Source organism: Engystomops pustulosus, unplaced genomic scaffold (assembly GCF_040894005.1).
Source record: "Engystomops pustulosus unplaced genomic scaffold, aEngPut4.maternal MAT_SCAFFOLD_646, whole genome shotgun sequence".
NCBI classification, from domain to species: Eukaryota; Metazoa; Chordata; class Amphibia; order Anura; family Leptodactylidae; genus Engystomops; species Engystomops pustulosus.
Window position 1 is genome coordinate 17,587 of NW_027285525.1, and position 7,096 is coordinate 24,682.

A 7,096-nucleotide genomic window follows, 5' to 3' on the forward strand; every position below is an offset into this window, starting at 1 on the left:
TGTGTATGGGGGGGTGTAGTCACAGAGGGGTCAGAGCACCCATGCTGACCCCTGACCACTGCTGGCTATGATAGAAAGGTGTCAGGACACAGGACATGGCAGCTCGCTGTGTATGGGGGGTGTAGTCACAGAGGGGTCAGAGCACCCATGCTGACCACTGCCGGCTATGATAGAAAGGTGTCAGGACACACAGGACATGGCAGCTCGCTGTGTATGGGGAGTGTAGTCACAGAGGGGTCAGAGCACCCATGCTGACCCCTGACCACTGCTGGCTATGATAGAAAGGTGTCAGGACACACAGGACATGGCAGCTCGCTGTGTATGGGGGGTGTAGTCACAGAGCGGTCAGAGCGCCCATGCTGACCCCTGACCACTGCTGGCTATGATAGAAAGGTGTCAGGACACACAGGACATGGCAGCTCGCTGTGTATGGGGGGTGTAGTCACAGAGCGGTCAGAGCACCCATGCTGACCCCTGACCACTGCTGGCTATGATAGAAAGGTGTCAGGATACACAGGACATGGCAGCTCGCTGTGTATGGGGGGTGTAGTCACAGAGGGGTCAGAGCACCCATGCTGACCCCTGACCACTGCTGGCTATGATAGAAAGGTGTCAGGACACACAGGACATGGCAGCTCGCTGTGTATGGGGGATGTAGTCACAGAGGGGTCAGAGCGCCCATGCTGACCCCTGACCACTGCTGGCTATGATAGAAAGGTGTCAGGACACACAGGACATGGCAGCTCGCTGTGTATGGGGGGTGTAGTCACAGAGGGGTCAGAGCACCCATGCTGACCCCTGACCACTGCTGGCTATGATAGAAAGGTGTCAGGACACACAGGACATGGCAGCTCGCTGTGTATGGGGGTGTAGTCACAGAGGGGTCAGAGCACCCATGCTGACCCCTGACCACTGCCGGCTATGATAGAAAGGTGTCAGGACACAGGACATGGCAGCTCACTGTGTATGGGGGTGTAGTCACAGAGGGGTCAGAGCGTCCATGCTGAACCCTGACCACTGCCGGCTATGATAGAAAGGTGTCAGGACACAGGACATGGCAGCTCCCTGTGTATGGGGGGTGTAGTCACAGTGGGGTCAGAGCACCCATGCTGACCCCTGACCACTGCCGGCTATGATAGAAAGATGTCAGGACACACAGGACATGGCAGCTCGCTGTGTATGGGGGGTGTAGTCACAGAGGGGTCAGAGCACCCATGCTGACCCCTGACCACTGCTGGCTATGATAGAAAGGTGTCAGGACACACAGGACATGGCAGCTCGCTGTGTATGGAGGGTGTAGTCACAGAGGGGTCAGAGCACCCATGCTGACCCCTGACCACTGCTGGCTATGATAGAAAGGTGTCAGGACACACAGGACATGGCAGCTCGCTGTGTATGGGGGTGTAGTCACAGAGGGGTCAGAGCACCCATGCTGACCCCTGACCACTGCTGGCTATGATAGAAAGGTGTTAGGACACACAGGACATGGCAGCTCGCTGTGTATGGGGGGTGTAGTCACAGAGGGGTCAGAGCACCCATGCTGACCCCTGACCACTGCCAGCTATGATAGAAAGGTGTCAGGACACACAGGACATGGCAGCTCGCTCTGTATGGGGGGTGTAGTCACGGAGGGGTCAGAGCGCCCATGCTGACCCCTGACCACTGCTGGCTATGATAGAAAGGTGTCAGGACACAGGACATGGCAGCTCGCTGTGTATGGGGGTGTAGTCACAGAGGGGTCAGAGCACCCATGCTGACCCCTGACTACTGCTGGCTATGATAGAAAGGTGTCAGGACACAGGACATGGCAGCTCGCTGTGTATGGGGGGGTGTAGTCACAGAGAGGTCAGAGCACCCATGCTGACCCCTGATCACTGCTGGCTATGATAGAAAGGTGTCAGGACACAGGAGCGATCACCACAAGATGCCTTGTGTAAAGTGCACAGAGCAGGACTGTGGGGGTGAGGGTGTTCTGCAATCAGGACAAGCACCCACCAAAAATAAAGCACTCAGCAGTCCATGTTACAAAGTCTGGGTTTTTTATTTCACAGGGGGTCATGTCCTCTTCTTGCTTTTTCCGACCACCTTCCCGGGGGTCACAGCAGGGGTCACCACCTGGTACACACCGGAGGAGATCTTGTTCACATAGTAGAGGTCCACCAGGGAGAAGATTAAGCTGCAGGACAAGTAATAACAATCCCTTTTCACTGCGTGCACCCAAAATCATTCCCCTGAGACCACCTATGTGATAGATGTGCCCCTCCCCCCACCACCAGATACTGACCATGTGGTGACACAGACTCGATGGACCAAGCCAGAGGCAAAGAGGGCAACAAAGAGGCAGACAACAACTGCAACAAGAAGACAAGGAGACATCAGAATACAGGCCCAAGTCCCTCCATCCAACTTGCACCACCCCGGTCCTTCACGTCGTCCATCCAACCTGCCACCACCCCGGTCCTTCACGTCGTCCATCCAACCTGCACCACCCCGGTCCTTCACGTCGTCCATCCAACCTGCCACCACCCCGATCCTTCACGTCGTCCAGCCAACCTGCACCACCCCGGGCCTTCACGTCGTCCAGCCAACCTGCACCACCCCGGTCCTTCACGTCGTCCATCCAACCTGCACCACCCCGGTCCTTCACGTCGTCCATCCAACCTGCCACCACCCCGGTCCTTCACGTCGTCCATCCAACCTGCACCACCCCGGTCCTTCACGTCGTCCAGCCAACCTGCACTACCCCGGTCCTTCACGTCCTCCATCCAACCTGCACCACCCCGGTCCTTCACGTCGTCCAGCCAACCTGCACCACTCTGGTCCTTCACGTCGTCCAGCCAACCTGCACCACCCAGGTCCTTCACGTCGTTCATCCAACCTGCCACCACCCCGGTCCTTCACGTCCTCCATCCAACCTGCACCACCCCAGTCCTTCACGTCCTCCATCCAACCTGCCACCACCCCGGTCCTTCACGTCCTCCATCCAACCGCCACCACCCCGGTCCTTCACGTCGTCCAGTCAACCTGCACCATCCCGGTCCTTCACGTCGTCCAGCCAACCTGCACCACCCCGGTCCTTCACGTCATTCATGCAACCTGCACCACCCCGGTCCTTCACGTCGTCCAGCCAACCTGCACCACCCCGGTCCTTCACGTCGTTCATCCAACCTGCCACCACCCCGGTCCTTCACGTCCTCCATCCAACCTGCACCACCCCGGTCCTTCACGTCGTTCATCCAACCTGCCACCACCCTGGTCCTTCACGTCCTCCATCCAACCTGCCACCACCCCAATCCTTCACGTCCTCCAGCCAACCGCCACCATCCTGGTCCTTCAAGTCCTTTACTATAAGTGAAGGTGTGGAGCAGCTTACCTTCAGGAAACACCTTTGCCTGGAAGCCTTTACCAAATACAAGATTCTCAAGGTTGTTGAAGGCCTGTAATCTAGATTAAGGAGTCATCACTGCTTTCATGGATGATATTACAGTCATTCTCTAGGTTCTGGGTCAGGACGAGGGATGATATTACAGTCATGTTCTGGATCAGGATGAGGGATGATATTACAGGCATGCTCTAGGTTCTGGGTCAGGATGAGGGATGATATTACAGTCGTGTTCTGGGTCAGGATGAGGGATGATATTACAGTCATGTTCTGGGTCAGGATGAGGGATGATATTACAGTCATGCTCTAGGTTCTGGGCCAGGATGAGGGATGATACTACAGTCATGCTCCAGGTTCTGGGTCAGGAGAAGAGATATTATAGGTCATGCTCTAGGTCCTGGGTCAGGATGAGAGATGATATTACACTCATGCTCTAGGTTCTGGGTCAGGACGAGGGATGATATCACAGGCATGCTCTAGGTTCTGGGTCAGGATGAGGGATGATATTACAGTCATGCTCTAGGTTCTGGGCCAGGATGAGGGATGATACTACAGTCATGCTCCAGGTTCTGGGTCAGGAGAAGAGATATTATAGGTCATGCTCTAGGTTCTGGGTCAGGATGAGAGATGATATTACACTCATGCTCTAGGTTCTGGGTCAGGATGAGGGATGATACTACAGTCATACTCTAGGTTCTGGGTCAGGATGATAATACAGTCACGCTCTAGGTTCTGGGTCAGGACGAGGGATGATATCACAGGCATGCTCTAGGTTCTGGGTCGGGATCAGTGATGATATTACAGGCATGCTCTAGGTTCTGGGTCAGGATGAGGGATGATATTACAGTCATGCTCTAGGTTCTGGGTCAAAATAAGGGATGATATTACAGTCATGCTCTAGGTTCTGGGTCAGGATAAGAGATGATATTACAGACATGCTCTAGGTTCTGGGTCAGGATGAGGGATGATATTACAGACATGCTCTAGGTTCTGGGTCAGGATGAGGCATGATATTAGTCACGCTCTAGGTTCTGGGTCAGGATAATAATACAGTCACGCTCTAGGTTCTGGGTCAGGATGAGGGATGATATTACAGTCATGCTCTGGGTTCTGGGTCAAGATGATACTACAGTCATGCTCTGGGTTCTGGGTCAGGATGAGGGATGATATTACAGTCATGCTTTAGGTTCTGGGTCAGGATGAGGGATGATATTACAGTCATGCTCTAGGTTCTGGGTCATGATGAAATTACAGTCATGCTCTAGGTTCTGGGTCAGGATGAGGGATGATATTACAGTCATGCTCTAGGTTCTGGGTCAGGATGATAATACAGTCACGCTCTAGGTTCTGGGTCAGGACGAGGGATGATATCACAGGCATGCTCTAGGTTCTGGGTCGGGATCAGTGATGATATTACAGGCATGCTCTAGGTTCTGGGTCAGGATGAGGGATGATATTACAGTCATGCTCTAGGTTCTGGGTCAAAATGAGGGATGATATTACAGTCATGCTCTAGGTTCTGGGTCAGGATAAGAGATGATATTACAGACATGCTCTAGGTTCTGGGTCAGGATGAGGGATGATATTAGTCACGCTCTAGGTTCTGGGTCAGGATAATAATACAGTCACGCTCTAGGTTCTGGGTCAGGATGAGGGATGATATTACAGTCATGCTCTAGGTTTTGGGTCAAGATGATATTACAGTCATGCTCTAGGTTCTGGGTCAGGATGAGGGATGATATTACAGTCATGCTCTAGGTTCTGGGTCAGGACGAGGGATGATATCACAGGAATGCTCTAGGTTCTGGGTCAGGACGAGGGATGATATCACAGGCATGCTCTAGGTTCTGGGTCGGGATGAGGGATGATATTACAGTCATGCTCTAGGTTCTGGGCCAGGATGAGGGATGATATTACAGGCATGCTCTAGGTTCTGGGTCAGGATGAGGGATGATATTACAGTCACGCTCTAGGTTCTGGGTCAGGATGTTAATACAGTCACGCTCTAGGTTCTGGGTAAGGATGAGGGATGATATTACAGTCATGCTCTAGGTTCTGGGTCAGGATGAGGGATGATATTACAGTCATGCTCTAGGTTCTGGGTAAGGATGAGCGATGATATTACAGGCACGCCATGGCAGCTCGCTGTGTATGGGGGGTGTAGTCACAGAGGGGTCAGAGCGCCCATGCTGACCCCTGACCACTGCTGGCTATGATAGAAAGGTGTCAGGACACAGGACATGGCAGCTCGCTGTGTATGGGGGGTGTAGTCACAGAGGGGTCAGAGCGCCCATGCTGACCCCTGACCACTGCTGGCTATGATAGAAAGGTGTCAGCACACACAGGACATGGCAGCTCGCTGTGTATGGGGGGTGTAGTCACAGAGGGGTCAGAGCACCCATGCTGACCCCTGCTGGCTATGATAGAAAGGTGTCAGGACACACAGGACATGGCAGCTCGCTGTGTATGGGGGTGTAGTCACAGAGGGGTCAGAGCACCCATGCTGACTCCTGACCACTGCTGGCTATGATAGAAAGGTGTCAGGACACACAGGACATGGCAGCTCGCTGTGTATGGGGGGTGTAGTCACAGAGAGGTCAGAGCACCCATGCTGACCCCTGACCACTGCTGGCTATGATAGAAAGGTGTGAGGACACACAGGACATGGCAGCTCGCTGTGTATGGGGGGTGTAGTCACAGAGGGGTCAGAGCGCCCATGCTGACTCCTGACCACTGCTGGCTATGATAGAAAGGTGTCAGGACACACAGGACATGGCAGCTCGCTGTGTATGGGGGGTGTAGTCACAGAGGGGTCAGAGCGCCCATGCTGACCCCTGCTGGCTATGATAGAAAGGTGTCAGGACACACAGGACATGGCAGCTCCCTGTGTATGGGGGGTGTAGTCACAGAGGGGTCAGAGCGCCCATGCTGACTCCTGACCACTGCTGGCTATGATAGAAAGGTGTCAGGACACACAGGACATGGCAGCTCGCTGTGTATGGGGGGTGCAGTCACAGAGGGGTCAGAGCGCCCATGCTGACCCCTGACCACTGCTGGCTATGATAGAAAGGCGTCAGGACACAGGACATGGCAGCTCGCTGTGTATGGGGGTGTAGTCACAGAGGGGTCAGAGCGCCCATGCTGACCCCTGACCACTGCTGGCTATGATAGAAAGGTGTCAGGACACAGGACATGGCAGCTCGCTGTGTAGGGGGGGTGTAGTCACAGAGGGGTCAGAGCACCCATGCTGACCCCTGACCACTGCTGGCTATGATAGAAAGGTGTCAGGACACAGGACATGGCAGCTCGCTGTGTATGGGGGGTGTAGTCACAGAGGGGTCAGAGCACCCATGCTGACCCCTGACCACTGCTGGCTATGATAGAAAGGTGTCAGGACACAGGACATGGCAGCTCGCTGTGTATGGGGGGTGTAGTCACAGAGGGGTCAGAGCACCCATGCTGACCCCTGACCACTGCTGGCTATGATAGAAAGGTGTCAGGACACACAGGACATGGCAGCTCGCTGTGTATGGGGGGTGTAGTCACAGAGAGGTCAGAGCGCCCATGCTGACCTCTGACCACTGCTGGCTATGATAGAAAGGTGTCAGGACACACAGGACATGGCAGCTCGCTGTGTATGGGGGGTGTAGTCACAGAGAGGTCAGAGCGCCCATGCTGACCCCTGACCACTGCTGGCTATGATAGAAAGGTGTC

General features: G+C 54.4%; 1 long non-coding RNA gene across 1 annotated transcript; it reads right to left on the reverse strand.

Annotated features, from left to right (window-relative positions):
- Window positions 1-2,022: 2,022 nt before the first annotated feature.
- Window positions 2,023-3,472, reverse strand: LOC140112220 (uncharacterized). The gene is made up of 3 exons (XR_011852527.1): window positions 3,374-3,472; window positions 2,285-2,351; window positions 2,023-2,176 (listed from the first exon to the last, which is right to left on the reverse strand). It is a non-coding gene; the product is annotated as an uncharacterized lncRNA (long non-coding RNA).
- Window positions 3,473-7,096: the final 3,624 nt, after the last annotated feature.